The sequence below is a fragment of the Cebus imitator genome, unplaced genomic scaffold, assembly GCF_001604975.1.
Source record: "Cebus imitator isolate Cc_AM_T3 unplaced genomic scaffold, Cebus_imitator-1.0 Scaffold41, whole genome shotgun sequence".
Lineage (NCBI taxonomy): Eukaryota > Metazoa > Chordata > Mammalia > Primates > Cebidae > Cebus > Cebus imitator.
In genome coordinates this window covers 111,919-137,232 of record NW_016107356.1, presented here as the reverse complement: position 1 = coordinate 137,232, position 25,314 = coordinate 111,919, and the positions used below count along the sequence as shown (strand labels likewise).

Sequence of the window (25,314 nt, the reverse complement as noted above, 5' to 3'; positions counted from 1 at the left end):
AAATTTAAAAAACAGGGTTGTACATGTGTTCATCTGTGGAAACTCTGTTGCTAACATTTTAATGACATTATCACATTATCTGCTACATTTTTTTTTTAAGCATAGTCACCATTTCATTCTGGCTAGAACAGGTAAGTAGAAAGCTTGAAGATAATTTTATTTTTTTTCTGTTCGAAAATGACATATATTTTTTCAGTTTGGGATTGTTGGAACCAGAGTCAGACAACACAGAAAAGGACACCACCATTTTCCGCATAGGTGGCACATAGTAAGTCAAATAGGTCGCACTGTTCAAGGGTAGATTGGGCAGTATAGTACAAAGATATAGCTTTTCAAATCGTCTTATATGTCTTGACTGTGATTTCATCATTTATTGTGAAGTGCTGTGATACTCCTACATAGCCATTCAAATGTAAAATCTGGGACATTACAAAGTTAAATAAGAATGGGAAGTTATTTGCTATTTTGGCTTATTTGCACCATTTTTATCCTTCGACTATATAAGTCAACATATTAAATAGATTGCTGATAAGAAACAAAGCCAGAAACCAGGGGGAAAAATCAGAATTAGATATTAAACTTGAGTTTCTAATCTGTTGCCTAGTTACTGAGCCATGCTGTTTCCATAATATATTTTTGTCACAATTATTAACTCTGGTATTTACATTTGTAACCCTATCTTTGTTTTGTACATTTTTCATAATGGTGCCAAGGTACGCAGTTTATTGCATTAGACTCGAATGATATCAAGCTCCTGAAATTTTCACTCTTTGTTTAAAAAAAAATCCTAAAGTCATTCCAAAAAATGTTTTAGCAAAATTCATAAATAGAGAAATTATGTTCCCCATGTAGTAATTTTAGATCCTAAATGAGAGGTAGCATTTAAAATATGAATATTATTGTCAATTTATAAATATGTAGTCTTTCAGGCCATTGTATCATCTTGTTAAATATCCTCAGGCACTTTGAAACATATATTTTCTGAATGACCATATTTTTGAACATGTTGAAAGCGTTCGTCACCATATTTTACCAGTAGGTTCCACTATGTTTTCTTGCCATGAGGACTCAGCTGCTTCTTTCTCTGAAACCTGCCAGAAGATTCATTATGGAGGCTTTCTTTTAATGCCTTTGTTCCCTTTCTTTCAATTACATAATTCTTTAACACCTGCCATCCTTCTGTTGCCCTAAGGTGGTATTAAGAATTTGATGATTTGCCCTAAGATGGGGGAGGAGAAAACAACGTACTGTTTTCTCCTCCCGCATCTCCTCTGTTTTCTATAATGATTACTAAGCAAGAATATTTACTTTTCAGGAAAGAAGAATAAATGAAAAATTAAGCACATAAGCCAAAGGAGGGAAAATATGACAGTTGCACACAGTGGATACTAAAAGCTCATTATCATCTTGCTGTGACTGGTAACCAATCAGTGTGATTGACAGAGGGGAAAGAGAAAGGTCTGCCATGGCCAGTTTTCAACTATAAAAATAAAAACAATTAAGCAAATTCTGTGTAGAACATCTGCTCTAAAATCTCAATAAATTTTAATTTATCATAAAGCAAATTACAGTCAAAGGTTAAAAGTATTAATAACCCTCATTAAATCAACAAATTATCAAGAATGCCTATGTGTCAGGAATGGTCTTAGATATTGAGTACACAGTACTGAGTAGATGGACAAAGTCTTTGACCTCATAAAGCTTAGCATATAGCTATATTTGATATTATATGATGATTTTTATGCCTTTGTCAGTATTTGAGCTTTCTGTTCCCATTTCTAAAGAGAGCTGGAGTCTAAGGGAACATTGACCTACCTCCAATTTACCCGTCTTTGATTTTCCCAGACTCTCTTGCAATCCTTCCTTCACACTAAATAGGGTTTTCCTGTGTCCCCTTCAGCAAAGTATTTCTTCTTATTTAATAAATGAAAGTAACAAAGAAATCTGGAAAAAAATAAATAAGAAAAGACTATTCACATTTACATTAAGTATAATATCGACATGCTAGTGACGAGTGTGTTTTCATTGGCCTCTGCTTTAAACTCCTAATCATCAAGGTTATGGTTACTACCTTTCTGAGACTGAGAAAAGACACCCTCCTTCCATTTTTTTAACGATCATTCTGCTTTGCAAATTAACAGATTTATATCAAATAAGCAAATAAAGAAAAATGATAATACCACACAAAGGTATTGGTTTGTCTCATGATGTTTACCTCTATTATTAATCAGAATGTTAAAAGACATACCTGCCCTCAAGACATTCTTAATCTAATTATGAACTGTAATAAATAACTACCATAAAGATAGAGGATCCCCAGATTATCTGTATTAGGAGAAAATATATCAAAGCCAATTAATTTGGGTTACTGTTGTAGGGAATACCTCACCGAAGACAAGAAATGTAATCTGAATGTTAAGGGCTAAATAAAAATAAAACTGCTAGATCTTCAAAGTTAATAAAATAAGATAGAAACGAGGTGTAAGAATTCACAAAGTTGTCCAGGACTAGTGCAGTAGCTCCCCCTTATCTAGCCACTTAGTAGCTGTCTAAGCAATCAGGTCAAATATCACAATGTTGTAGTATTTGTGTTGAAGTCACCTTTATTTGACTTAATTATGTCCCCGAAGTGTAAGAATAGTGATGCTGGCATGTTGTTATCATTGTTTTATTTTATTATTAGTTATTGTTGTTACTCTCTTACTGTGCCTGATTTATAAATTAAACTTTATCATAAGTACGCATATATTGTTATCGGATTCAGTATGATCCCTGGTATCAAGCGTCCACTGGGGTCTTGAAAAGTATCTTTCATGATTAAGGGGGGACTACTATAAAAAGAAAAGTCTGGTATATGGTGAGTGGTAGGAAGTGGAGTTAAGTGTAGTCATTACTTTATAGTTTCTATTGAACTTAAACCTATAGACAATAGAGAATTAATGAAAGTTGTTGAAAAGAAAATGATGAATGAAAGTGTCTTCAGCTCTGTAAGACAGATTAGCATATAGCTACACAAAAGGCTAGGGACAAGATAGAGAAATAAAACAATAGTTAGTTGAAGATAATAAATCCATTGTAGTGTTAGTAGTAACAACATATGGGTTTGGGAGCTATTAGGAAAGAAAAAATGACTGTACTGACTAATTTGATAAAGGATAAAATTTGAAAGTGGTCAACTGAACAACATTCGAGAATTTACTCATTCAACTAGAAGAAAATAGTAAAACTTCAGTGATCCATTACTTCTTTTCAACAGCTTGTTTCCTTAATGGAATAGTAGAAATAACATCATAGGACAAGAATTATGTTAATTAGCATCTCTTTAGCCCTTTCCTGTTTCCTTTACAAGTTACTTTCTTTAGCACCTGCTTCTTAACATAGTAAATAAGAGTTGGTAAGCTCTACCAAGATTAACATTATTCTTCTGACCTTAAGCTGAGCATTATATTAGAAGTGTCTATTCCAGCCAGCAGTACAATGAAGCAGCTAGACAAACAAATGATCCTTCTTAATTTGTTTTGTTTTTTGTTTTTTGAGAGAATCTCCCTCTGTCACCAGGCTGGAGTACAGTGGCACAATCTCAGCTCACTGCAACCTCTGACTCCCAGGTTCAAGTGATTCTCCTGCCTCAGCCTCCTGAGTAGCTGCAACTACAGGTATGCATCACCACGCCCAGTTATTTTTTTGTATTTTTAGTAGAGATGGGGTTTCACCATGTTGGCCAAGATGGTCTTGATTTTCTGACCTTGTGATCTGCCCACCTCAGCCTCCCAAAGTGCTGGGACTACAGAGGTGAGCCACCTTGCCTGGTTTCCTCCTTGATGTTATTGTTAGAATGGCGTACACTCTGATCTTAAAGATTAATGTATTATACTTCCTGGAGACAATCCTGACATTGTCTTCAAATAAGCCACTCATATTTTAATTAATATGCACAATGGCTCTGACATTTGATAAAAGCTTTATTTAAGTGGACCATAGTCAGCTGCAACTCAGCCAGGCTGGAACTACAAGGTCTCATTTGATCACATTTTAAATTGGACCTAAGTAATGAAAACTCAAATGGAGCCTTAAATGGCTGTCATTTTATATCAACCCAGAAGTTCATTTCAAAACTCATTATATACTATCAATTATCTTGCTGAGATATGAGTGGAGGATTCATATTCTAAAAGGCATGTCTGAATCTTACAGACAATGTATGGGAGTTTACTAGAAAACAATGCTTTTGTATATAGAATTGTAAACTAAGAAATGTTAATTTTTAAAAAGCTGAGCAACATTTTGGTGTGATAGACTTTTTTATATTGTGAAAGTTTAATTTATGTAGAAAGAAAATGTCACTGTTTTACTGATAATTAAAACAAACAATTTCAATTGCAGAAATGTTGGAAGATAATTTCCAATGATTGTTAATAAAATTTCTTTATCATTGGTCCTTTTTTATTAAACTCTGATGTATTGAAAATATCCACACCTTACCAATATTCAAATGTGCATGCTGGATAAGCTTGTGACATATCTGTTACCCATAGGTTTATATATTAAAATTTTATAACTCTGTGTGCTATTTTTTTCATCGGCATATTTTCTTATCAATAATAATTCTCCAAACCATGGTTTTTGCTGGTTACATAATATTCAATTGTGTGAATACATAATTCCCCTAATCTTTGTTTTGTTTGTTTGTTTTGAGATAGGGTCTCATTCCATCACCCAGGCTGGAATGAAGTGATGTGATCCTGGCTCACTGCAGCCTCGACCTCCCAGGCTTAGGTTATCCTCCCACCGTAGCCTCCCGGGTAGCTGTGACTACAGGCAAGCTTCACTTTCTACTTTGATACTAATTTAGCCACACTAATTTCTTATGCGTTGTGTTTATGTGGTGTATCTTTTCCACCCTTTTATTTTCAATCTGTCTATGACCTTTTAAAGTGTTTTTTTTTTTAAGTGTATAGTTGAATGTTGCTTTTTATATACAGTCTGAGCACTCTGTTTCTCTATTGGAGTGTGTCACCATTAACATTTAATATGACTATATATCTGAATTTGAGCCTCTGGTTTTTTTCTCTGTTTTTCCTTTCCTGTTTTCTTTTATTTACTCAATTTAATTTCTGATGTAATGCTTTGTGTTATTTTGGTGGTTGATTTAGAGATTACTATATGTATCCATATGGCCTATCTGTAAATAACAATAATTGAGCAAGGTAATTAACTTCACAATAGTGTAATTCTGTTTACCCTCTACCTACCTGTATGTTCTTGGATATTTTACTTCTACTTATATCTTAAACCCAATAATATGTTATTATTATTGATTTACACACTCAAGAGTCTTTTAAAGAAATTTAATTGTGTGTGTATAGGTAGATCATTTAATAGCATAAATTTACTCTGTAGGTCTTAACATACAGTTAAAAAATACAGATTATTCCAAACTTTACAGTAAATTCTTATCAAAACTTAGTTTTTTTCCACATAAAAATTATGTTTGTTAAATGCACATTATGATTCTGTTACTGGAAAAGGGTTGCAATCCAGACCCCAAAAGATGGCTCTTGGATCTCATGTAGGAAAGTATTCAAGGCAAATCTATAGAGTAAAGTGAAAAGAAGTTTGTTAGGAAAGTAAAGGAATAAAGCATGGCTACACCATAGGTGGAGCAGCCCCAAGGCCTGCTAGTTGGCTATTTTTATGGTTATTTCTTGATTATGCAAACAAGGGGTAGATTATTCATGAGTTTTCTGGGAAAGGGGTGAGCAATTCCCAGAACTGAAGGTCATTCCTCTTTCAGACCATATAGGGTAACTTCCTAATGTTGGCATGGCATCTGTAAACTGTCATGGCACTGGTGGGAGTATTTTTTAGCATGCAGATGTATTATAATTAACATATAATGAGCAGTGAGGATGACTTTCAGAGGTCACTTTTTTATTATTATATTTTAAGTTCTGGGGTACACGTACAGATCTTGCAGGACTGTTATATAGGTATACATATGCCAGGGTGGTTTGCTGCCTCCATCCCCCCCATCACCTACATTAGGTATTTCTCCTAATGTTATTCCTCCCCAGTCTCTCTGCCCCCTGCTACTTCTTTCCCTAGCCCCCCACCCTCAACAGCCCCCAGTGTATGCTGTTCTCCTCCCTGTGTCCATGTGTCTTCATTGTTCAACACCCACTTATGAGTGAGAACATATGGTGTTTGGTTTTCTTTTCTTGTGTCAGTTTGCTGAGAATGATGGTTTCCAGCTTCATCCATGTCCCTGCAAAGCAAAGGGCATGAACTCATCATTTTTTATGGCTGCATAGTATTCCATGGTATATGTATGTGTGTATATATATATATATATATATATATATATATATTCCATTAGTTATGACCCTCTAGAGAACCCTCACTAATACAAATGCCTAACCTCCTGATAGTACAGCCCAATAGATCTAAGTCTTATTTTACCCACCCGGTATTCAAGATGGAGTTACTGGAGTTCAAACACCTCTGGCAATTCCATAATACATGGGGATGGGGGTGGGCAAGGCTGGTATTTTAGGTGTCTCATATGCACTTAGTTAACAACTGTTCTGCCTGTCCATGGTCCAGACTAATAAAAGTAATACATTAGCTTGCCCAATTGCTCTCTCCAGCATAATATCTAGCACCTATTTGGATGTCTCCACTCTCACAACCCCTTAGAAATACGGAGCTGAGAACCTGGCTTTGTGAATGAGAAAACCTAAGGATTAAGGAAGGCATTTTTTGTCTCATTGTTTCAAGATACTTACTAGTAATTGGCATTGCTATTGTTATTTTCATTAGGCTGGGGGAAAATTTTTACAAGATAGGAATTATAGTAGTTACCTCATTTCTTTTTTAAAGTCAACCTATACAGTTTAATTTATTCTTTCCTATACTTTGGCTAAAACAAAAAAATATTCAGTGATACTATAAAATAGTAATCATTTTCAGTAAAATTGGCAATCAAGAAGAGCTTAACCACCTTCTACATGACAACTGAGGATTTTAATTGGAAAAATATTGTAGCCTATAACATATTTAAACTGCTTGAGCACTTTGATTTTTCCATGTCCTTTTCATCTAGATTGAAACACATCACAGGAAATTTCAAAGACCGAGGCTGAATCTCCCTATGTTCAGAATTGTAGACTTTGCAGATGAGTCTTGGGATGTGCAAGGACAAATTTCAGCCAACATGCAGAGGAACCCCTTAGCTCAGAGGTGAACTTAGCTGACAACATCCAAATGTATTATGGAAGGATCACACTTATCACCTCTCCTCCGCCACGTGGGTGTGCAGGCCGTGGACGCTCCCTCATGGCTCTTTATTTATTTATTTATTTATTTTTTGACACAGGGTCTCACTTTGTTGCCCAGGCTGAAGTGCAGTAGCTTGATCTCAGCTCACTGCAACCTCTGCCTGCCAGATTCAAGCAATTTTCCTGCCTTAGCTTCCCGAGTAGCTGGGATTATAGGCACCTGCCATCATGCCCGACTAATTTTTATATTTTTAGTAGAGATGGGGTTTCATCATGTTGGTGAGGCTGGTCTCGAACTCCTGACCTCAGGTGATCCACCCGCCTTGGCCTCCCAAAGTGCTGGGATTACAGGCGTGAGCCATGGTGCCCGGCCAATAGTTACCTCATTTATCTCTTTCTTCCTGCCAAAAGCCACCCCCAAACTGCCAGATTCTCAAAGGAGCAGACTGTCACTTGTCATAGAATTGGTGGCAAGAGATGGAAGTTCCTTCTTCATATCTTCCTTCTGCTTCTTTGTGAAAATTATAGTAAGGCATTTCTCTGTCTCAGCACCTGATGCTACCTGCACTCAGTGAAAAGCAATTGTCACTTCCACATAATAGGAGCCCAGTACTCTCCCTATGGTTGCAAAAAATGTGTGATATTGGAGAGATAGACTGCTCTGTGAGACTACAGGTCAAAGGATAGTTGAGCCCTTTTAGGTTTTCAGGGTCCCCCAAATCTACAAATAGGGGACATAGTGCTTGCTTATCAGCCACTAATGACTTCAAAAACCTCAAAAATTGGAAACAGAAAGTTAGATAAGTTGTGGGTACTCTCCCCAATGCCGCTGTTCTCTCCCCTCAATGCTGGCTTTTCCTTCTCCTATTGAAAGGAAAAGTATCAGAAAAGGAAATTTCCAGCAGATTAAAAAACGCTGGACAGCAACAAGCCACACAACGGCCTCCGTGGATTTTCTTTGTGTGTGTTCTTTCTCTATTTCTCACAGCAGTGTAAAAACCATGCCCTCTGAAATAGAGGCTTAGCTGAAAGCTAATGCCATCTAAAGATGGAGGATTCATACCCCCGTTTGAGAAAGGCCCTGAGACCACCAAGAATTTGCCCAGTTAGCAGCTCTGACTTTGCAAAGGACTATGACAATGCCTACAGAAACTAAAACTGCCTCTTAGCTTTAGAAAAAAATGCTGCATGAAAAAATTGTAATTCTACTTTTTCTCTCATTTGCTTAAAAAAATAAAATAATAAAATAATAAAAAACGCTGTTAACCACTTTACTCCATTCTAACCTTGACTGAGATCTTTCTCCTAAAAATGGTACTGTTCAGAATAGTTTAAATGATACTTGATGATATGAAAGCTGCTTGTTCTCATGGCCTTTTGCAAATGCAAATTTTCTTATATCGCTATTCTTTAACATTCTCTTATACTGATGATGTCCTAAAACTTCAAATACTTCCTGGGTATCTTAAATGGTTCCTTTTCTACCTGATAACCATCCTTCATCTCTGGGCATTTATGGGGACAATGAAAGTCCTATAGAGGCTTTCATTTTAGATTGAGATTGATAAATCTCAAACAGTTCACATCAATCATTTAATTATTCACTGAGCATTTATTGTGTATCTTCTATGTAGGTCACTATGCTTGGGGTAAAGGTGAGGGGAGAGGGGCACAAAAAAGTAAATTATTTCATTTCTGACCCTCAAGAGCTAACAAGCTATTGCTGAAATTAATAGTTAATTAATAACTTAGTACAAAGTTCAAGTCTTTAGCCTTTCTTGGCTATTCTTTCTTATTTCTACAACATCTATTTTCTTCACAGTTTGTATCACTGTTTCATGTCGCCACATTTTGAACAACCTGGACACAGTTACCTAGCGTTAGAATACTTCTTAACTATTGATGAGATCTTCCCATGCCCTAGTATCTGCTGCAATTTCATTTATAATGCATATGTTTGTAAGCATCATTCAATATAAAAAATGGCTATTATCTCAAGTTAGCATGTATGATTTTATTTATGCAATATTTTACCTTATTTATACTGGACATTTAATGTTATCTTGCATCAGGAATGAATTTTCAGCTTTTGTTATGTATGTTTCCACTTAGCTATATGAACAGCTACAGTGAAGAAATTTGTTTATTGCAGGACAGGCAGCTTTTTTATTTCTTTCTAAAGAAATCAGGAGTACATATGCATTTCAAATATTAAAAAGTGAATAAATGTGTTCACAGAATGCTTTTTTAATTAAAAAGGAGTTTTGTTTCTTTCTTTCTTTCTTTTTTTTTTTTAGAAAAGAAAGCATCAAAGTGTCTCTGCTTCCAGCTTTATAAGCACCAAAATAATTGCTTGGGAGTTTTGCAGTGTAAGCAAAGAGTGTACTATAGAAATGTATCAATCTTGGGTCATACTGAACTTCTCTGGAGCCCTGCTGAAACTTCTGCTTCCTGGTTTCAAGCAATTCTCCTGCCTCAGTATCTCGAGTAGCTGGGAATACAGGTGTGTGCCATTAAACGTGGCTATTTTTAAAAATATGTTTTAGTAGAGACAGAGTTTCACTGTGTTGGTCAGGCTAGTCTTGAACTCCTGACCTCAAGTAATCTGCCCACCTCAGCCTCCCAAAGTGCTGGGATTACAGGTGTGAGCCAATGCACCCAACCCCTAGTTTCTTTCCTCATGAAATGTGGACAGCAGTGGTTCTGGTACAGAGTCAAGTGTTCAGCTCTTTAAGTCTACTAAAGCCTCCTTCGATTGTTGAAAAGTGCCAAGCATTCAGAATACCATAAAATGAGTGGCATGGGCTTACAGTTAGCGACGTGGTGGCTGTGCTGCTCTGATCGTCATGGTGCCTACTAGAGACTGGGTAGAAATATACACATGCAAACTGTGAACTAGAACTCAGGTTCCCAGTCCCACCTGTCAAACCCTCACACAGGATGGGGTTTCTGATGCTCTTCCATCTCTCCAAGTAGGGTCCCTGCCCATCCCTCTGCACCGGGCACCTTTGTGTTTTGGCAGCAGATTTTTACTTTGTATTGAAGAATTTCCATCCCCAATGCCCTGCTACGCCCTCCACCTCCCGGGAACAGATTTTGTTTCAGTCTCCAGTTTGGTCTAGGATGTTTAGTTGATCTGTATTTCATTAGCTGATACAACTATTTTCTAATTCAAATAGTTTTCATACCCATCAACCATACTTACAAACAGCACATCTACAGCCGTTGTCAAATAGAAAAGGAATCACTACAAACTGAGAAAAAAAATAATTGGTAGAACAGAAGGGCTTTCTCATGTTGGGAATTTTCTCTTCAGTGCTGGCCTCCTTAAGTGGCTGCAGAAATTGCTTGCTGTACAACAGTCACCCATAGTCCCTCATTCTCTGAGGTCTTAGACCTATGGTGGCTACAAAGTAACCAGGGAAACTGACCTGTGGCTACTCTATTTTCCTGGACTTCCTGCTCCTGCTAAATTGTAGAACCTTTCCTCTTTCTTTGATTTGAGATGAGTTTGACACAGCACGAGTGCAGGAAAGGCTTATTACGGTTCCGCAGTTTCTATCCTCTTTTTGTTAGGCTACTTTTCTATCCCTGCCTCCCATCCTCACTGTCTGTGTTCCTTCCTCTGAAATTCTTATTTAAAAAGCCATAATCAAAGTGATATTAAGTCATTTTTCTATGACAAGAAACTAAAATATATACAAAATGGGAAGCTAACTTTTTAGAGAACTGTACAAGTTACAGCTTTTCAGAAAAAAAAAAAATTGAAATGCTGTTTTTCCCTGGCATAGAAAAATTAATTACATCGATAGAAGGAAATGCTTTTGCCTTTCTCTCTCTCCAGTCTTCCCCAACACTCCTCCCTAGCCCAGACCTTTAGAAAGTAAAATAAAGGTGGAGATCAATGAGCCGGGAAGTTAGTACAATACAAGAACTTCTGGAGGTGTTGCAAGTGGGACCTTGATATCATAGAATTCTCCTGAAGATGAGATTTTTCTCTGACAAGTTGTGGGGGAGGAAACCAGCCTGTTCTAGGGCTTTAGTGTCCTTATGTGGCCCTATTTGCTCATAAATGGATGACATCTAAAGGAAAAATCAGTGTGTTACTGGCATCATGATGTATGCCATTTTTCAGTAACAAAATAATATTTGAGAAATGTGATTTTTTTCAAAACAGGACTATTAAAATTGAAAAAAATATTCTGATTTGAGGTCTGTGAGTCCTAAGGCTAAATGGCAGTAGCACTTAAATTGCATTTTTGTGGTTGTGCTTTTATTCTACTCAAGAAACCAAGAAAAAAAAAAAGTCAGAAATTGAATCTACGTTAATATTTTAAGAGACAAACACAATCATGCATGTCTGAAATTAATGAAACAAAACAAAATTTGTAGTAAGGAGAGGTAAATTTTAATATGAAGGAAAAACACCTAATAGTAAAAAAAATCTTAAAAATTTAAATGTATATTTTTCTTATGTATAAAACAAAACAAACCTTAGATTTTAAACCCTTTTTGTATTAATGTAAAGACTAATGTTTATTTGTTTAAACAAGAGGAAGAATATATATTTTTTAACCTGGATGAATAAAATCTCTAACCCTGGAGAGGTAGCACCTGTTGCCATGGATACACACTGCCCCTGATGGGAATGGTAAAAATGGCCCAATCACACTGAGAGACTGTGCTCTCTTTCTGACCAGTACTTATGTAATGTTTATAAGTTACATTACTTTCATACACTATTCTGTTTTGTATGAAAATATCAAATAGGAGTTTCTACCACTCTTAGATTAAAGGGTGGCTTTTGCAGTGTAAAATTTAAAAATTCCACCAAAACCAACCTTCTAAGCTTATAGTTTTTTCTGATCTCACTATTCTTCATTATTCTCTAATTTTGTTCATAGAATGGTGGTCTTAATGTATTTGTTTTATAAATAACTTTTTTTCCCAAGTGAGATAACATAATTCTAATGTTTGAAATTCTAAGCACATGATTTAACCTGATGGCTTTGAGAATCAATAGTATGCCTTCAGCATAATTTTATCTGTAGTCTCGGGCAAGTTAATTAGCTACTAAGCCTCTTTTGAACAATACATAAGGTAGGGATAATAATATTACCTGATTCTTAAATCTTTTGTGACCATCACATGAGATAACCCACAAAGTGTTTAACACAGTCCCTGGCCCAGGGCAAAATTCAGTCACTGTTTAGCTACTGGTGCATAGGAAGAATCACTGGCAATCACCTTTGTAACACTTTAAGGTAAGCCACCTAGTAAGCCAAGGAAATCATCAGTGGCTGTGCACATGAAACATTGAGTCAGCACTGGAAATAGTCAGAGATGCTTGTGTTTATTTTCTAAAATATTAGTCATATGACTTCAGTATTTCCCCTACCACAAATCAGTTTGGATTCATTACTCATTTACAGCAAAATATTTGAGTAATAGTTGAGTCAACATTGTTAGCAACACAATCTAAATATACAACTTATCTTCCTTTCTGTGTTATGTCTGTGACCCTGGCTCTCCTCTCCTTGTCTGAAAATTAGGAGCATTGTTAACATGAGCATGAGATTCGCTGGCACTGTGGACAACGCAGGGTGAAAAAAGAAAAAGCAGGAATGGACCTAGGCTTGCATTGCCATTCTGCTTCTCCATCTCTGTGTGACCTTGGTCTGGAGTCTTCCCCTCCCTCATGTTCAGTTCACTTTTCTGTACAGTGAAAATAATATCAGTCTTGCTAGTTGTTACAAAAAGACATAATGAATATAGACATTCTACTAAATACCAAGTACTTTCTTGAGAAAGCTGGGCTTCTTAGTGTTTTCCATATTCCTCACTATTCCTTCACCTTTTCCCGTAATATTATTTGTAACTCACCTTAAATATTCTCTAACTGTAATTCAGTTACATAAAAAGACCTGAAGAGTGTGATCTCAATCTTTCTGTGCCTAATGAGTGGCCATATACAATTTTGATTCACTTGTCATTTTTTTCTTCCAGTATCTGAAAGGATCACTTACTCTTCTCCCAAAGACTGTGTATATCTGAACCTTCTCTCATATTAATTTTCTAATAGTTGTTAGGGACTACTTCTTCCCCTGGGAAAGGGAAAAACAAAGACATAAGACATGTCAGTAAATCTGGCAGGTTTGAAAATATTGAAATGTCTTCCCTTGAAGAAGACCATCTCACATCCTTTCTCTATCTTTCTTGGTCATTGAGGATTATCACTCTTACACAGAAGAAGGTTTAACAAACTTAGACTTATGCTATTGGAAAATTGAATGGGTGGAAAGTACTGATTGAGTCTCCTCCTATAGCTTCATAGCATCGAGATGTGAAGGTCTTTTATGTCCAGAATACTGCACATTACACAATCAGGCAGATAGTGCCTGGGAAAGGAGGTACTACAGAGAAAGGAAACTCTTGGAATGGAGAGAATTGGGAAATGGTGTAAGAACTCAGAGAAACAGAATCTTCATGAAACAATGAGAGTACTATTTGAGAACAGATTGATTTGGTAGAAATTTGTGAAAAATGAAGCAAGGATGAAACCCTGAAAGAAGAAGAAAGCTTGTGACTGCGACCGTATGCATGGTAAAATCGTAATCTACTAACAGGCCGTAGGATGGCAGTATCCAACTTTTTGGCACCAGGGACTGGTTCCATGGAAGACTATTTTCCCATGGATGACTGGGGAATGGTTTTGGGATAAAACTGTTCCACCTCAGATTATCAGGTGTTAGAGTCTCATAAGGATCACACAACCCAGATCCCTGGCATGCACAGTTCACAATGGTTTCATGTTCCTATGACAATCTAATGCCTCTGCTGACCTGACAGGAGATGCTGTTCAGGTGGTAATGCTGGCTTGCCTACTGCTCACCTTCTGCTGTACAACCTCAGTCCTCACAGGCCTCTGACTGGCACCAGGGTTGGAAACCCCTGCTATGGGAAACTAAGTTGGTAGCCAATCCTTAGTGAAAAAGTGTGTGGCATGCTTTACTTTCATTCTGTTAGAAATGGGTTTATAATGTCAGGAAAATCCACACTGAGACAATGGATCATTCAGCAAAGCTAGTTTGCTTCCTGCAGGAAGGGTGCAACTTGCTGGCAGTCTTGCCATGAAAGTGCACCTGAACAAAGGAGACAGGGACATTTATAACTTGCATAACCTGATGCAATCACCCTACTGCTGTGTCCAGTTTCCATTGGCCAGAACGGGGGCCTCACATTCTATGCTTAACTCGAGTGGCTAAAACCTTGGAAATTTCCTGAATAGACAAGGGGGAAAAAAGACAAGGAAGAAGAGGAAGCTAGTCAGGAGAAGGTTAGGAGGGTTTCCAAATAAGGAATGGCATGGGTTTGGAGCTTGCCCAGTTCTGTTCAGATATGCTGGAGCGAGTCAAGGTAGCTGATTTAAGACGTAGCTGATTTAGAGAATATATATACATGGGTATATGTTTATGCTAATAATGGATAATGGCCATAGAACAAGGCATTGTAACTCCTCATAATGTAGTCTAATATATAAACTTTGAAGAAGAACTTTCCTATCTCTCACAATTCACTCGTTCATTCATTATTATTGCTGTTATTATTATATGTTATTTTAATACTAGAGAACATGAAGGAATACAGCATTCCTTACTCTTGAAGCTGTATAGTTAAAAAGAAATATGCAATTAACCTTCAGGCTGTGCTAGATTTTTTAAGTTGGAAATAGAAAATAGCTTCACAAAGAAGACTGGATTTTAGTTTGGCTTTGATTTTCATGTTGATTTGATTTGATTTTTTTGAAGTGAAGGATGATGAGAAATGTTTTTAGATCAAGAGAACAACATAATCAAAGTTATAGAGGTATGAAAGTCCCTTATATGCTCAGGAAACCACAAGGTTTCTGTGGTTTCCTGTGTGGGTGAGGAATGTAATTTATTGGAAAAGATGACACAGAGGAGTCTGGCCACAAAGGTTGGAGCCGGATTGTGATGGGCATTTTATGACATCCATGGAGTTCAGATTTTGTCTTGTATAACAAGGGAGGCCCCTCAAATTTTATTTATTTTAGTTTTTTTTTTTAATACAAATACAAATATTTTTATAATGAGCATGAGAGTAACTTATATATATTATGTCCCAGAAAGACAGCCACTGTTGACATTGGTTTATATTTCCTAGACTGTATATGAATTTATATAGAAAGACAAGTATATAGCTCCCCCTCTCTGAGAAATGTAGCCATGGTAGAACTGCTTAGTCTTACTGCTTCCTTTTTATAGTTGAGTGGACAGGAGTAAACACTTGATCCATGCTCAGATCTCCTCTCCTCAGAATGTGAAAGCTGAGCTCAGGGAATTTACATATTCTGTTCAATGAATGGAGAAGTAAGATAAATCCAGGGCTGGGCCAGCCAAGCCCTATTATTGATGCACCAGAAACAAAGAAAGCTATCAACTTCTCAAATTGACTCAGCAATTTGACTTCTGGGAAATTATTCTACAGAATACTTTGAGCATATGCAAAGTTCTAAAGCTATTCAGTTCATCACTGTTTAAAGTAGCAAGAAACTAAAAACAACCTGACTGCTCATTAGTAGATGGTCAGTTAAATAAATTATAGCTAATTCCTAAAATTAACTTCTAGAAAATCTTTTAAAAACATGAGTGTAGGCATGGAAAGTTGTTTTCCTGTTATGTGAGACAAATCATAATATTATAATGCTCTACATATAAATGTACATAACTACATAAAAATAGGTCAATGTATACAGTATTCAATGATACAAACTTACATAAAGAATGAAACAGTTACAATTTTCAGTTACATGCTACTCATTCTTTGCAAATACGAAATCATGTAACATGTAAAGAGATAAAGTGATTTTAAAGGAGGAAGATACTGCTTCAAGCTGGGGAAATCAGGGTGTCAGAGACAAGAGCCAAAGTCTGTAAAATATTTGAGGAGATTTATTCTCTGCCAAATATGAGTGAATGTGGCCTGAGGCATAGTCTCAAGAGGTTCTGAGATCATTTGCCCAAAGTAGTTTTGCTACAGCTTGATTTTATATGTTTTAAGGAGACAGAAGTGACAGGCAAATACATAAATCGATACATATAAAGTTTACATTGGTTTGGCCTGGAAGGGCAGGACATCTTAAGAAGGTAGTCAGGGCAGAGGGTTTAGAAAAAATATCTGGCAAGTGTTTCCTATTTAGACCTTTAACAGGTGCTAGACTTTCAGATCAGTTAATTTCTTCAGGATTGGGAGGGCCTGGAAAGAAAATATATTCTTTACAGATATTCTTTACAGATATCAATTTGCCCTCAAAAAAGACAGCTTTGCAGGGCCACTTCAAAATACAGCAAAGAGACATATTTTGGGATAGAATATCTTGATTTCCTTCTTTGTCTAGTGATGTTTTGCCAGAATCAGGTTGGAAAATAAGTCACATTATATAGGGTTAAATAAAACCTCTCTGATGAGACTTAACAGTTTGTAAAGTGTAACTCCCCAGGCCCCTTAATAGGAATTTGGGCAAGACAGAGAAAGGTCAGAGTTTAGTGCTCAGTAGTAAGCTTTGTGGAAAAGGAAGCATAAAAACATGGACTAGGCCAGGTGTGATTGCTCACATCTGTAATTCCAACACTTTGGGAGGCTGAGACAGGAGGATCCCTTGAGCCCAGGAGTTGGAGACCAGCCTAAGCAAAATAGTGGGACCCCATCTTTAAAGTATGTACACACACTGATTCATAAACATGAAACTCATTTGTGTAGGGCTCATGCCAATATGCTTTTTAATTGCTTCAGTATCAGTGTATGTGCTGAGGAAGCAAAGCCTTAAAATGCAATGAAAGAACCATAATACCATTTGACCCAGCAATCCCATTACTGGGTATATACCCAAAGGATTATAAATCATTCTACTATAAAGACACATGCACATGTATGTTTATTGTAGCACTATTCACAATAGCAAAGGCTTGGAAGCAACCCAAATGCTTATCAATGATAGACTGGGTAAAGAAAATGTGGCACATATATACCATGGAATACTATGCAGACACAGCCATAAGAAGGGATGAGTTCATGTCCTTGCAGGGACATGGATTAAACTGGAAACCATCATTCTCAGCAAAGTAACATGGGAAACCAAATACTGCAAGTTCTCACTCCTAAGTGGGAGTTGAACAATGAGAACACATGGAGATAGGGAGGGGAATATCACACACTGGGGCCTTCTGAGGGGTCAGAGGGTACGGGAGGGATAGCATTAGGAGAAATATCTAACGTAGATGACAGTTTGATGGGTGCAACAAATCACCATGGCACGTGTCTACCTATGTAACAAACCTGTACATTCTGCACATGTATCCCAGAACTTAAAGTATAATAATAAAAAAAAATACAATGAAAGGTTATGTTTATACTCTCCAACTGATATTCTAAAGTTTAAGTAAGAAGTAAGTCTCAAATTGTACCTATGGAAGACTATTTAAAACTTACTCTTTAGAATTCACACACAGACTAACTAGTACAGCCATTTATAAGTGAGGGATTCTGAATTACTTTATTGTTACATAACCAGTTGGTGGCAAGACTAAACTTGGAGCACAAAATTTATTCAATTATGCCCTTACCCACTTGGTGCCCCCTTTAAAGAAACTGTAGAACTATTAATGAGAAAGGGTAATGAATAAAAAGTCCAAATATTATTAAAATGCAGTTTTTCAAAATGTTAAAAAAAGTGATTTTCATACAAATATATATGCATATATGTCAAAGATTGTATTGAACTCATTAATATTAATGACTCAGATGGTAAAACCAATCTATAAAGCATATTTGAAGCTAAATATAGGCAGAGCAATAAAGAATTGTCAAAATTATAACTAAATTTGATACAAAAATGGTTGCAGTGACTATAATTTTGGGGTTCTTTCTTCCACGATACTGAAATTATTTGCATCTTTACCAGAAAAATCTAGAAATCAACCTATGCTCCAAGGGAATTATAAAATACCTGTTATCATAAAGTCAATCAAAAGCATAAGGTTGGTGCTGACAGAATACTCAGTAATCTTTTCCTGTTTTTCAGTTCCAGATAATTTTTTCTCACAGTGGTTTACAAAGTCCCATAACTTTGACCTCAGTTATCTTTTTGGAAAATTATATGAATATGTTGATTTATCTCTACTGCAGAATCTTTCAAATATAAATAATCATCATTCTGGAAGCAAATAATATTGAAAGGCCACAGGCTTGAGTTTCATTTTCTTAGATTGTTATGCTGTTATAAGAATCACAGCTCTAGTGAAATGTGTTTGAGAACTTGTTAGAATAAATTCTTTATTCTGCATTTATATTTAGTCAGAAGGCTTAAGACAAGATCTCAAACAACATAAGGAATAAGATGGAAGTAGCTTAAACAAGAATTATTTTACTATTTCTCAATAAAGCATGTTTCTTTGACATCTGCATTTCATATTTATTCAAATGTCTGCTGGAATCTTTTGCCCATGTTTTTATTGGTTGTGTTTTTATTGAGTAGTAAGTGTTCTTTATATATTTGGTATGCAACTCATTTACCATATATATATATGTACATGTGTGTGTGTGTGTGTGTGTGTGCGTGTGTGTATCATATTTTCTTTATCCACTTGTTGATTGGCATTTGGACTGGTTCCATATTTTTGGAACTGCAAATTGTGCTGCTATAAACATGCATGTGCAAGTATCTTTTTTTGCATAATGACTTATTTTCCTAAATACACTATAGTGGGATTGCTGGATCAAATAGTGGTTCTACTTTTATTTCTTTAAAGTATCACGATACTGTTTTCCATAGTGGTCGTACTAGGTTGTGTCACTATTATCATTCAGTTCAAATAATCTTTTAATCTCCTTCTTGATTTTGTTGTTGATCCAATGATCATTCAGGTTATTCAGTTTCCTTGTATTTGCATGGTTTTGAGGGTTCCTTTTGGAGGCAATTTCTAATTTTATTCCACTGTGGTCTGAAAGAGTACTTGCTATAATTTCAATGTTGTTAAATTTCAATTTTTAAAATGTGTTGAGACTTGCTTTGTGCCCTATGATATAATCAACCTTAGATAATGTTTCAAATGCTGATGAATAGCATGTATATTCTGCAGTTTTTGGTTAGAATGTTCTGTATATATCTGTTAGGTCCATTTGTTATAGGGTATAATTTAAATCCATTGTTTCTTTGTTGACTTTCTATCATGATGACCTGCCTAGAGCTGTCAGTGAAGTATCGAAGTCTCCTACTGTTATTGTGTTGCTGTCTATCTCATTTCTTAGATCTAGTAGTAACTGTTTTGTAAATTTGGACAGTGCAGTGTTAGGGGTGTATATATTTAGGTTGTGATATTTTCCTGATGTACTAGTCTTTTTATCATTGTATAATGTCCTTTTTTGTCTTTTTTTAAAACTGCTGTTGTTTTAAAGTTTCTTTTGTCTGATATAGAATAGCCACTGCTGCTCACTTTTAGTGTCCATTTGCATGGAGTGTCTTTTTGCACCATTTTACCTTGCTTACACAAGCCTCTTGAAAGCAGCATATATTTGGTTAGTGAATTCTTATCCATTCTACTATCTGTATCTTTTAAGTGGAGCATTTAGGCCATTTACATTCAATGTTAGTATTGAGATATGAGGTAATATTCTATTCATTGCATTATTAGTTGCCCAAATACCTTGTTTACTTTTTTATTGTATTATTCTTTTATAGGTCCTGTGAGATTTATGCTTTAAGAAGATTTTTGGTACACTTCAAGGATTTGTTTCAAGATTTTGAGCTTCTTTCCACAGTTTTTGTTGTGCTGCCTTCATAATGGCAAATTATCTCAGCATTTGTTTAAAAAAGCCTGTATCTTTTCATTTATGAAGCTTAGAACTGGATGCAAAATTCTTGCCTGATAATTGTTTTGTTTAAAGAGGCTAAAGATAGATAGGACCTCAGTGCCCTCCAACTTGCAGGGTTTCTGCTGAGAAATGTGCTGTTATTCTGATAGGTTTTCTTTTATAGGTTATCTACAAAATGTCTATGCCTCACAACCCTCAAGAATTTTTGCTTTGTCTTGACTTTAGATAACCTGATGACAGTGTGCTGAAGCAATGATCTTTTTGTGATGAACTTCCCAGGTGTTCTTTGAGCTTCTTGTATTTGGATGTCTAGATCTCTAGCAAGGCCAGGGAAGTTTTCCTTGATTATTCCCACAAATTTATTTTCCAAACTTTTAGATTTCTCTTCTTCCTTGGGAATACCAATTATTCTTAGATTTGGTTATTTAACATAATTCCAAACTTCTTGGAGGCTTTGTTCATTTTTATTTATTTAGTTTTTGAGACTGAGTCACTCTCTCACCAGGCTGGAGTGCAGTGGTGCAATCTCAGCTTCCTGCAACCTCCACCTCCTGGGTTTAAGTGATTCTCCTGCTTCAACCTCCTGAGTAGCTGGGACTAGAGGTATGTGCCACCATGCTCAGCTAATTTTTGTATTATTAGTAGAGACACAAGATTTCACCCTGTTGGCCAGGATGGTCTCAATCTCTCGACCTCATGATCTGCCTGTCTCAGCCTTCCAAAGTTCTGGGACTATAGGCATAAGCCACCATACCCAGCCTACTCCTTAAAATTTTTTTTCTTTGTCTTTGCTGAACTGGGTTAATTTGAAAACCTTATCTTTGATATCTGAACTTTTTTCTTCTATTTGTTTGATTCTATTGCTGAGACTTGCCAGTGGATTTTGCAATTCTCTAAATGTGTCCTTCTATTCCAGAAGTTGTAATTGCTTTCTATTTACGCTATTTCACTGGAGATTTTTCCATTCATATCCTGTATCTTTTTTTTTTTAATTTCTTTAAGTTAGACTTCACCTTTCTTTAGTGCCTTCTTGATTAGTTTAATAATTAACCTTCTGAATTATTTTTCTGGCAATTCAGAGATTTCACCTTGGTTTGGATCCATTGCTGGTGAACCAGTGTTGTGTTTTGGGGGTGTTAAAAAACCTTGTTTTGTCATATTACCAGAATTGTTTTTCTGGTTCCTTCTCATTCGGGTAGACCATGTCAGGAAACGTCTGGAACTCAAAGGCTGCTGTTCAGATTCTTTTATCCCATGGGGTGCTCCCTTGATTGGTGCTCCCCCTGTCCCCTAGGGATAGGGCTTCCTGAAAGCTGAGCTGCAGTGACTGTTATTTCTTTTCTGGATCTAGCCACCCAGTGGAGCTACCAGGCTCTGTGCTGGTACTGGGAAGTGTCTGCAAAGAGTATCGTGCTGTGATCCATCTTCAGGTCTCTTGGCCATGGATACCAGCACCTTCTCCAGTGGAGGTGGCAGGGAAGTGAAGTGAACTCTGTGAGGGGCCTTGGTGGTATTTGTGTTAAGTGCACTAGTTTTGTGTTGGCTGGCCACCAGCCTCCAGCCAGTAGGTGGTTTTTTCAAGAGCATATCAGCTTCAGTGGCATAGGGAGAATCAGGAGATAGACAGAGCCATAGAGCTCTCTAGAGATTATATCTTTTGTCGTTGGCTACCAGGGCAGGTAGAGAAGTAGTATCAGGTTGGGGAGGGGTTAGATATGTCTGAGCTCAGACTCTCCTTGGGCAGCTGCTTGCTGTAGCTGCTGTGAGAGATGGGAGGGTTGGTCCTAGGCCAATGGAGTTATGTACCCAGGGTGATTGTGGCTACCTCTGCTATGTCACACAGGTCACCAGGGAAGTGGGGAAAGCTGGCAGCACAGGCCTCCCCCAGCTCCTACACAGCCTGCAGCCTTAAAGGCCAGTCTCACTTCCACCATCATCCCCCAACAGCACCAAGTTTATTTCCAGGCAGTGGGTAAGCAGGGCTGAGAACTTACCGAAGGCTACAAGCCTCCTAGATGAGAAAACAAGCTGACTCACAGTTCCTTGGCTGTCCCACTGAACCTGCAGCAGCAATCCACCATCTTCAGAGGGTCTTTGAATTTTCTTGGCTTTCCTGGTATGTTCCCGTGGTAGTTCTTGGATCAAAAGTTCACACTGTGGGTCTCCACGTGCTGCTCCACATGCTGCTCCTCTCTCTCTGAGTGCACACTGTAAGTTAGTCCTGCCTCCTATCTGCCATAATTTCCAAGACTCCCATTCCTATTACTTCTTTCTGATTTAATTCCTTTGTGTTTGAGAATATACTGCATATGACTAGATTCCTTTTAAATTTAAAGAGGCTTGTTTTCTGGCCTGTAAGTTCACCTGTCTTGGTAAATCTTCTATTATTCGGCCATTATGTCATCAAACAGTTTTGTACCCTCAGCTTTTTCCTTTTCTTCACGGAATTCAATTACATGTATATCAGCTGCCTTAAGTTGTCCCACAGCTCGCTGATCTAATTTTGTTTCATTCTTTTTTCTTTCTGTATTTCGCTTTGGGTAGTTTCAGTTCCTATTTCTTTATTAATATTTTCTTCTGCAATGTCCAATCTGCTGTTAATCCATTTCAGTGTAGTTTTCATCTTTTTTTTTTCTTTTTGAGACAGAGTCTCTGTCATCCAGGGTAGAGTGCAGAGGTGCGATCTTGGCTCACTGCAACCTCTGCCTCCCTGCAGCCTCTGCCTCCCCACAACCTCTGCCTCCCAGGTTCAAGCAGTTATTCTGTCTCAGCCTCCTGAGCAGCTGTGATTACAAGCATGCACCATCACTCCTAGCTAATTTTTGTATTTGTAGTAGATTTGGGGTTTCAGCATGTTGATCACACTGGTCTTGAACTGCTGACCTCGTGATCCACCCTCCTCAGCCTCACAAAATGCTGGGATTACAGGCGTGAGCCACCATGCCCAGCCAGTTTTCATCTTAATGTGTAGTTTCAATCTCTAGACATTTGATTTGAGGGTTTGGTATATTATCCATGTATATTCAACTTTCTGAACATCCTGAACAGCCATAATACCTATTTTAATGCCCTTGTCTCCTAATTCTAATATTGGTGTCACTACTGGGTTAGTTTCAATTGTTCCATTTCTCTCCTGATTATGGGTCTTGGGTTGCATGTTAATCTTTGATTGGATGCCTGATATTATGAATTTTATCTTTCTGGTTGCTGTATATTCTTGTGCTTCTCTAAATATTCTTAAGTTTTCAGATGCAACATAGTAACTTACAAAGCAGTTTGTGTCTTGCTGATAAGAATTCTTAAGCTGTAGCAGAGCAGCATTTTTGCCTGGGAATAATTTTTTACTCCTACTGAGACAGACCTTTATGAATTATCTAACCAACACCTCATGAATTATGAGGTTTTCCTAACTGGCTGGTGGTAGAAGGTACTATCTCCCCCCTGTGTGAGTGCTGGCACTGCACTCTAATCCTGTTGGATGGTTCTTTCCTCAGCCTCAATTTGTTTCCATACATGCATCAGCCAGTCAGGACACTGAAGAACACCAACAGGATGCTCTGCAGATGCTCAGAGTTATCTCTTTGCATAGGTTTCTCCTCTCCACTTTTCTGGGTTGCAAACTATACCTGCCTTGGTCCAGCTGGACTTTCAGTTTCATCTACTTAACTCTGAAAGTCTGCTGGGCTCTACCTGGATTCTTTTTCACTCTGTTGTGGCCTACAAATTCTCTCAAGGCATTAAGCTCTAAAAATTGTAGAACAGACTCCATTTGTTTCCCATTTCTCAGAGATCACTGCCTTTTGTTGCCTGATATTCGCTATTTTGATAACCATTGGTTTGCATATTTATCTTTCTGTCTTTCTCTGTCTCTCTCATTATTTCTTTCTATCTCTTTATCTTTGTCCTCTCCCCATTCACTGGTTTGCTTCCATGAAATAGGATAAATTTGAGGACTCTTTCATTCCATATTGGCCACAAGTGGAAATTTATTTTTAAGCAAGTACTATTTTAAAATCATATAAGGAAAAGAAGATGGGTTAACCATCCTGAGGCAAAGTAGACTTCGTGCAGCATGCTACTGTAAATACAAATGTGATCAAAGAACGGCCTCTTAAAGAGTCAGGAGATTTACTGCTAATGTACTAAATAGAGTGCTGCTGCTCTTGTAGATTATGAGAAAGTGACATAAATATAGGGTTACTTAGCATCAATGGATGGATTATTTTATAAACACAGGGAAGAAATTGGACTTAATGGCCACTGGGTACTTTCTAATGTTTGCATCAATAAATTGTATTCTTTTTTGTGAGATTTTTTTCACCAATTTTTTTAGTATCACATGCTTTCACAAAATATTTACATTAAAATATTCAAGTCTATTTCCTCACTGGATTTTCAGTGAGGAATTAGTGAATTCAGTGAGGAAATAGCCTGGCTGTCTGTTTCCTCACTGAATTTTACCATCATATACTAAACAACACTGATATTTACTAATGACTACTCAATAATCTCATATCTCTTATGTAGCTGTGTTAAACACATACAGTATTTGAAATTGGAGTCAGGCCAATTTAAATAGAGTTTTACAAACATGGAATGTCTTGAGGCTGGCAGAAAAATAATAAAGGCAAAAACCCCACTCAGAGCCCAACTGACCTTTCCTGTTACTGATTTAACAAAATATTTCAAAGAAATTCAAAAATGACCTTTCTGCTCTGCATCTCATGGCTGCGTTTCTGCCCATGGAACTAATCAGTACAATTCTCATTGTGCTAGGAACCTGGCAGAGAAAGAGAAAGAAAAAAGTGTTCTTAGCAAAGGCTGAGGGATAATACAGAATAAGGGGAAAAAAGTCAGTTTTAAGTGAATAGCTCCCTGAAAAACAGATATTTTTATTAGAACATTTTTAACATTCATCCTACCCAAACTTTAAGGTTTTTTTTTTTTTTTTAAGGACCATTGGGCTAAAAATCTGCCTTTCCTCATAGAAGACTATGAAGAGCAGCCAGGGTTGCAACCCCACATAAAGTAAGTGCTTTAATTGTTTTTTATTTTTTTTTAATCTCTCAAAGTACATGCATGGTAGTGGAGAGGTTATTTTGATATGCTTTTGAACTCAGAAGAGAACGAAGTTATCAAATGTGAC

General features: G+C 36.9%; 1 long non-coding RNA gene across 1 annotated transcript; it reads right to left on the bottom strand.

Moving 5' to 3' along the window:
• Positions 1-159: 159 nt before the first annotated feature.
• Positions 160-24,972, bottom strand: LOC108302454. The gene is made up of 2 exons (XR_001824347.1): positions 24,875-24,972; positions 160-1,944 (listed from the first exon to the last, which is right to left on the bottom strand). It is a non-coding gene; the product is annotated as an uncharacterized LOC108302454 (long non-coding RNA).
• Between the last annotated feature and the right edge of the window lie 342 nt (positions 24,973-25,314).